We start from the raw sequence: 8,411 nt of genomic DNA on the forward strand, positions 1-8,411 counted from the left end.
AGCCAGTCTGGGCTATCCTGCGTGTGAGCCAGCCAGCATTTTCCACACTGCACTTTCATCACACTCCTCTTCTCTGTGGTATCATCACTTTAGGCAGCCTGGCCTCTTCTAACGCTCTTGCTTGCCTAAATAAAGTGATGCTATACGAAGGAGGAATAGTTAAAACCTGTATGTTAGCTAGCTGCAAAGACAGAAACTGGTACTCAACTTCCTTCAGGCCAAATTCTTAGAGAACAAACATGAATTCTTTTCACAAGTACATGCTGGATGCTTCTTCTGGACCATTGACTACATCAGATGAAGAACAGTGGTTGCTGCCTGAAGAAACCCTCCATCCAATGGGGATGGGGATAACAAACAATTTCAGATGGTGATAACTCTCAAGGAAACGAACAGGGCACAGCGACAGGGTTGGGAGGCAGAGAACTTATTTACACAGGTGGTTGGGGAGGCCTCACTAGACAGGTGACACCCATTTCTTTTTTTTTTTTTTTTTTGGTTTTTTCGAGACAGGGTTTCTCTCTGGTTTTGGAGCCTGTCCTGGAATTAGCTCTTGTAGACCAGGCTGGTCTCGAACTCACAGAGATCCGCCTGCCTCTGCCTCCCAAGTGCTGGGATTAAAGGCGTGCGCCACCACTGCCCGGCTACTGAACCCATTTCTTTTTTTTTTTTAATATTTATTTATTTATTATGTATACAATATTCTGTCTGTGTGTATGTCTGCAGGCCAGAAGAGGGCACCAGACCTCATTCCAGATGGTTGTGAGCCACCATGTGGTTGCTGGGAATTGAACTCATGACCTTTGGAAGAGCAGGCAATGCTCTTAACCACTAAGCCATCTCTCCAGCCCCCTGAACCCATTTCTTAAAGGACAGAGAAGGGAGGCATGAAATGAGGGAGGAGAAGGACCTTCCATGTGGAGTAAGAATCTGTACTTAGTGAAGTTTCTTCTTAGCTATGTGTTGTTTGGTGTTAGTAAGAGCTTTTTTTTTTGTTCTTGTTTTTGTTTTTCTCTGTGTAACAGTCCTAGCTGTCCTGGAACTAGCTCTGTAGACCAGGTTGGCCTTGAACTCACAGCACGCCTCTGCCTCCTGAGTGCTGGGATTAAAGGCGGGAGCCACCACTGCCTGGTGCTAATAAGAGCTTTTGAACAGTAACTTCTAGTCCTTGTCTTTCTATTTCAAATGGAAAAGACCTCTAGTTCCGGACTGTAAAGATCTATTCATTGAGGCCTGAACACCAGTCAGTATGCAATCCCCTGCCCCTGATTTGATATTCTAAAATGAACTAAATTATCAATATGACTACAAATCTCACCTTTTGAAGTTTGAATACCACACTAACTTTTTCTCAACACCAATCCTGTTAGGTTAGTAATTTACATTTTGGATTATGACGTTCACCAGTTTTATCCACACTTATCAAGTTTAAACTGTGTGAATAATGTCAGCATACCACAACTGAACTGGGCTTATCTAGAGAATTATTATTCATTAGCTTTCACAAAGCATGGCCAACACCTGCAAAGGATGCTGTGCGCACCCTGATGACGAGGGACCAGTTCATGTTTATGGAGGCTGAGTGGAGTTGCGTCTCTAGTGGAGGGAGCCAATGACATTCAAATTCCAGGAATTACCCTGGGCACCACCTTTTCTCTCCTCTGCTCACCTCTCTAAAGCAACTTGATGGTATGCTGACAATCAGGTCAGTTGCAAGCATGTTAGATTGCACCTGTAATTTAGGGAACTTGCTTTTACAAGCTACTATTAGTATGAGCAGAAAGGCAGTATTATCTAGTACAACTCTGGAGAAGCGGCAATAAAGAGTATCATTAGGAAAAAAAAAAGAAACAAAAACACCTAAAGACTACAACATAATTAAGTCACACAAATGGCTCAAAAGTTTCTATTGTAAACCCAAAGTAGGAGATTCAACTTGTTAAAAATTGGTAATTCTACTTCTCAAAAATATGAGTAATTCAGACATTTCATAAGAGCCATTAAAAAGGAACAGATTTTCTTTCCAAACTTTATCAGTGCCTGGGCCAATCCCATTGACTCTTAAAATGTGAGCCACGCTTCTCAGCATTTATTTATCAACATCAGCTATGTACAAGGCAGAGTGCCTGCCCTTAAGGAGTTTATCATCTAATGCATCTGCCAAGATAGAGTTTTCACCACTTACTAGCAAACACCCACCAGAACAGAGGACGTGGAGGCAATGAAGAGTGTCCAGTTCCTGTTTAAAAACCTTCATGTGTTTCCTTCCAACCTTCTAATATCCAGAAAGGGATGGACTGATAACAATCAGCCATAACTGCCAGGTTAGTAAAAATCCAGCTTACTATTTTTGTTTTTATAAAATTTGCCCTTTTGCTGATACAGGTATTTAGGCCACCTTTGGTCTCTTAAGCAAAATCTTTCTTAAAGCTTCCTAACTACAACAGGTTTTAAGAAAGGTTTTTAACAAAGGGCAGGCAGTCACAGCAAAGCCAGAAGTTCCAGTCTTCAGAGATGCGGACCCACTACACCCGGAGAGACTGGAGGAACTTTAAAACTGTAGAGCCCTTCTTTTATTCCCCCACCCCCAGGAGGTTTAAAGAAAAAAAAAAAAAAGCAATTTCTACCTCACCTTTCTTCACCCCAGACAGTTGCCTGGAAACCAGTCCTGCCCTACCTGTGTTGCAGGTGTACCTCCCGTCACAGCTCTTTTAAAGCTACAGTCTCTATTCTTACTACACTCAAGTTCATGACTAACAGTCTATTCACATTTTTATCATGTAGGAGACTGGTTTCTTTCAAGCAGTGATGAAATCCTAATAAAGACAGAGGAAGCACCCATCCAGCACCACCAATCACGGTTAATTTGAACAAAGATACAATATATATATATTATATATATATAATATATATATATATAATATATATTATCTATATAAATACATGATACTGCCAAGGAGCCTTTGCGATAGAACTCTGCAGCTTTGTGTAATATTTAATTCATTTAAGGCAGAGAATCACGTTCCTGGCGAGGAAAAGGCAACAGAACAACTCGGATGAGTTGGGGAAAAAAAAAAGGCAATGACCTTCCTCGCCGAGTCGGACTGCGACTCAAAACTGGTACCAACCGGGGACTAGCCACCTCCGAGCCCGCAACAGCTTCTCGCTGGAGCTTTCTGGGCCGGACTGACGGGGGTGCGCGGGGTGCTCGGAAGCCCCGCCGCATCCCCCGGCCACAGAAGACCCTGCAGCCACCGCTCCGGAGCCCCGGGCTGGGGAGACGTGTCGTGTGCGAGCGGGGGCATGGCCCCGGCGGGAAGCCCAGAGCGCCCCGGCCCGCGGCTCCTCGCGCGCCCCGGCCCATCCCCTGGAAGCAGCGCGGCCGCCGTCCCCGGTCCAGCCCGCCCGCTCGCCCTCCCTCCGCACCCCTGGCCCCGCCGGCGTCCCGGGCTCCCCGACCCCCGCCAGGCCCCTTACCCCCGGGGAGCGGGGCCCCGCGGCGCCCTCCCGCGCATGTCCGTTCCGGCTGGCTCAGAGCCGCGGGCTCAGGGGCCCGAGCATCGCGCAGGCGCCTCGCCGCTCTCTCGCCTTCTCTTTCTCTCCCTCTCTCTCCGCTCGCTCGTAGGCTTGCTAGTGCCCGCCTCGCTCTCGGCGCCCGCTCACCACACTGCACCACTCGCACCACTCGCTCGCCCAGCTTCGCACTCGGCCGCCGCCGCAGCCGCCGCCGCGGCCGCCGCCCGTATATATAGGGTGAGTGACAGCGTACGTCGCCGCTCCCTGCCCCGCCTCCCCCGTTCAGCCAATCAGGGCGGCCGGCTGCTTAAAGGGGCAATGCCGCGTCCGAAGCGTTTGTGTGGGGCCCGCCGGGCATTTGCAACAGCCTCATCTCCTGAGGGGATGTTTCTGGCGGGGCTACCTCTGTGCGTATAGCCGAGCCCCGAGGACACTGAATTTTCCTCAGAAGGCTGTGAGCAGCCCTGTTTCCAGCCCCGGGAAGGAAGTGGCGCTGAGGTGCCCCTGGGCCGAGGAAGCCCTCTGGGGAGCGGAGGAAGGCAGGGGCTTGGGACGATGAGGGGCACCCTGAGGTGCAGTGAGGGATGGTGAGGGACAGGAGAGGACTCCGGGGGACAGGAGGGGACTCAGGGCACAGGAGGGGACTCAGGGGACAGGAGGGGACTCAGGGGACAGGAGGGGACTCAGGGGACAGTGAGGGACAGGAGAGGACTCCGGGGGACAGTGAGGGACAGAAGAGGACCCTGGGGGACAGGAGAGGACATGAGGTACAGTGAGGGAGAGTTGAGGGCTAGCCAGGAGAGTGGAGGGGACAATGAGGAACAGCAAGGGACAGTGAAGGATGTCAGGGCACTACAGCCAGGGATGGAGGTGGAGGACGATGGAGAAAGTGGCCGAGAACTGAGGGGCAGCGGGGAACAGCATGAGATTGAAGACAGGAAGGGACAGCGAGGGATGGCGGCGAAGGCAGCAAGGCCACCAGGATACAGCAGGAGATGCTGCAGGAACCTGAAGCCAGTGGGCAGTGAGTGCCTGGCTAAGGGACAGGAAGGGATGGAAGGGGCAGCAAGGAGCAGGGTGAGCCACTGCAGGACATACAGGGCACTGTGACAATTAATATGGGTGACCAAAGGACAATGAGAACGTGAGGGACAGTATAGGAAGGTGACATACAACAGGGAGAGAGCTCAGTGGACAGGATCAGGGAGGCCTCACTCCCCATCCCTGGCCTGGGGCAAAGCTAGGCTGCACTTGGGGCACCTCCCTCAAGCCTGCCCCCAGCCCTCTTGGTTTACCTGTCCAGCTCGTGCAGTTCTCCATGTCTCTCGGCCCCAGGGTGGCCACTGGTGCCCAAGGACAAAACGCCATCAAGTCTCCAGGGAGGAGGTTTCTTGGGGCCGAAATCCTGTGATGCAACTCAGGTTTATAGTTTAACCGTAAAATAAATAATACAACGATAAACCAAGAGTAGTTAAAGAAAAAAAGCAAACAGAACGAAGCCCTTCAGTTTGAGCGAGTACAAATCTCCCTAATGGTGTTCCACAGAGGAGAGGCCACAGACCTGTGGCTGACCTCTGTGGTCCACACAGAGCCCTCTGGCACTCCAGCAAGAAGGCTTGATAGTTATATGCTTAGCACTGCCTAATTGAGCCAGTTTAACATATGGAATGAGGCTCTGGCCTCGTTATCTGGTTAACTATTAACTTTGTGCCCCGTGAAATGATTTGCCTTTTCCAGTATTGACTTGCATTCTTTTTCATTTAACTCAAAGGCCTAATTTTGAATTCAAGGCCTTAAAACACCAGATTTAAAAAAAAAAAAAAGAAAAGAAAGAAAAGAAAAGAAAAATCTCGAGTATTCCTTTGCCTGTTCTCAGCAACCGACGGCCCCAACTGGTCTGTAGGGACTGGTTGGACCGTTTTCACAGCCACGCTTCTAGACATTCTGTTCGCTCTTCTTCTCGCTGCCTTTCACATAATAAGTATTTTAATCTTACGGAAATTAGTCATTGCCAAATTAGCTAGATATTTATTATTTCCTTGCTTGTTTAGGTTTTGGTGGGTTCTGAGACACAGTTTACTCTGTAGCCCAAGCTGGCCTAGAACTCACTGTATAGCTCGGGCTAACCTCATCCAGTTAGACCAGGCTTTGAGAGTCACAGGAAGTCCCACATGCCCCCCACCTTTTATATTCTGGTTTACCCATAGGCTACCCTCCCCTTCTTTCTCTCTCCCTCTCCTCTTCCACCCCGCTGTGTGTATGTGTGTGTGTTTAAAACATCTACCTGAGAACATCTTTCAGACTTCATAGTACAGCATTTACTGAATGGGGACTTCAATGAGGTTCAGTTTCATCCAGAAAAAACCCTACTTACTCTCTTTCTAGTCCACACAATACAGTTGTAATTCGTGCTCTAGCCTGACTGGCTTGCCTTTATATCCCCCTATTCATAAAACAGTGATAATCACCAGAGCAACCCTGGAACACACCCCTTCTGTGGAGAAAGACAACGGGATACTTACTCTACCCTGTGAGCTGTGGGCTGTGCCAATGTTTTGGTAAATTATATTTTTTAAAAAAAATCACAAAAATTTTTTTTAGTAATACATGATTGATCTGGCTTTTCTCTTCGGATCTACTTTAAACTTGAAAAAAATAAACATTTAGCTTACGCTTTTTTGGGGAGGAAGGAATGAGAATTTCGACTTCACCGACTTTACCCCACCGTTATTCTTCTAATGGCCCTTGCTCAGTCGTGGAGAAGTTCTGCGGGGAAACTTATACTCCACAGGCTGCCTAATAGTATTTTATAACCACACTGGTGTGCCAAAACTGTTGTAGAGAAGTCTGAGAAAAGCTTAAAGTGAAAATGCTAAGTCACGTGGAGTGATGCTGGCATATTGATCGCTTGCTCATTGGCCTGTAACAGCTCAAACTCCAGACTAGAGCGCTAGAGAGGATACTCTTTCTAACGTGTTTTAAACTGTCTCGACTCAGAAATGCAAAGTTTTTCTTTTTTTCTTTTTAAAAGTCAAAGTTGGTTTAGCCTTGAGGCCATTTCCCAAGGAATTTTTATCAGCCGACGTCTTTAAAAGTAGAACTAAAATACACTATCTAAAATGTTAGTTTTCTGTCACGATGACCTAGCTTGTCACTTCGCTCTTTTTAGCCACCCGGAATGAGGACAAGGTTGAGGTTCTGGCTCAGAAACCTGAGACCCACAGTGGTACTTTCCCTCTGTTCTCTCAAAGAAATCCCACAAGCCATGTCTAGGAGTGAACGTGCCACATGGGGCCTTAGCAAATGTATGTTTATATGTTTGCTCTTGGAAGCCTGTAAAAAAAGTACATGCAGTTTTGTGTTTATTCTTCTTGATAATAGGTGTTTCTGTACTTTGTTTAAAAAGAAATACTTTAAGGAGAAATACTTTTGCATTACCTTATTAACAACAGGACCTTAGTTCTTCTCAATACATAAGATAGACATTTTTTACTAGTCTGTAGATAAGTGCAATAAAAATGCATGAACAGTGGAAAATTTACATTTCTTAGAGGTCATTTGTTACAGTACCACACTATGGAAATAACCGCACACGCACACACCCATATCTGCAGCAAACTCTGTGGATTAAAGCCCACAAAAGAACCTGAGAAGCAGACTGTCCTGCCTCTGTCTCTGAGACTCACACGGCGGAAGGCGGAAGGAAAGAGGCCAGTCCGGCAAGCTGTCTTCTGACCTCCACACACGCACCCACACGTAAATGACTACGTGTTATTTTTGAGAAGTTTAAGAGGGCCTGGGAAGGGACTGAAAGGGAGGGACAGGGGTGGACTTGATCAAAGTACACTACAGCCATGTATAAAATTCTCAGTTACAGAGAGTGAGAGCCCTGAGCTGCACTCACAAGTGGCGCTGCGCAGCCGCAGAGGCGCCCACTGGACTCTGAACTTCAGCTGCCGTCTGGAAAGTAGCGCGCACTAAAGCATTGTTTGCAGCATTCCCGTTTTTCCTTCTGTAGTTCAGGAGGCTGCTGCCCTCTTCTAGATCTTCCTCTTAAAAAGGGCTAACAACACACACACACCTGCACACACGCGGGGTGGTTTGTGGCCTGAGAGAAGACTGCCTGGGTTAGCTGTGCTAGAATTTTCTAGGCTGTTGTTTGGAGTGCTTAAGGGGAAGGAATTGACTTCCTCAGAAGGAAGGCAGGCTCTAGCGATGGTTTTTGAGTCACCTTTTATGTACATAAGGTTCCCTTAACAAACATCGTGTTTCTTATTCTAGCCCCATCTCTAGAACTCATAACTTTAATTAATAAGTTTTTAGCACCCTATGGATTAATTTATTTAGATACATAAGCTAGATATTTCTGAGATTCTTTTAAGTGATTTCAGATTGAAGCCTGTTGTCTAAATTACATACTGTATTTCCTATTAGCTGGCCAGTAGGGTGTGCTCTAGTCCCTTACCAAATTAATTAATTAAAATTAATGTAAACTCTGCATTAAGAGATTCAGAAACTTATGACTACCAGTACATATAGAGTGTATTCCTATGGATACATGTTACACTTGCATGCATAGTGCGTATGGAAAGTTAAATTATGTTATTAAATAAGGAACACTTGATAGCTTACTCCTTTGGTTAAGCCCTAAAATACTTTGGTGTTTTTCTTTTATTCTGAGTAAAGAAAAATAAAGAACGTAGTTCAAGAGCCAGGCATGATGGTTCATGCATAATCCCAGCAACCAGGAGGCTGAGGCAAAAGGATCGAAAGTCCAAAGTGTCCTGGACTGGACTGCATAGTGAGACTGTCTCAAACAAACAAAAGAAAAATGAGAGAGAGAGAGAGAGAGAGAGAGAGAGAGAGAGAGAGAGAGAGAGAGAGAAGAAAAGTAG

General features: G+C 46.9%; 1 protein-coding gene across 1 annotated transcript in view; it reads right to left on the reverse strand.

Annotated features, from left to right (window-relative positions):
- The window catches only part of Errfi1 (ERBB receptor feedback inhibitor 1), a 14,459-nt gene extending 10,723 nt beyond the window's left edge, over window positions 1-3,736 (reverse strand). The window contains exon 1 of the mRNA XM_005353674.3: window positions 3,478-3,736. The gene's annotated coding sequence lies outside the window, so the exon portion shown is untranslated. The remainder of the gene's footprint in view (window positions 1-3,477) is intronic.
- Between the last annotated feature and the right edge of the window lie 4,675 nt (window positions 3,737-8,411).

The sequence above is a fragment of the Microtus ochrogaster genome, chromosome 10 (assembly GCF_000317375.1).
Source record: "Microtus ochrogaster isolate Prairie Vole_2 chromosome 10, MicOch1.0, whole genome shotgun sequence".
Classification (NCBI taxonomy): Eukaryota; Metazoa; Chordata; class Mammalia; order Rodentia; family Cricetidae; genus Microtus; species Microtus ochrogaster.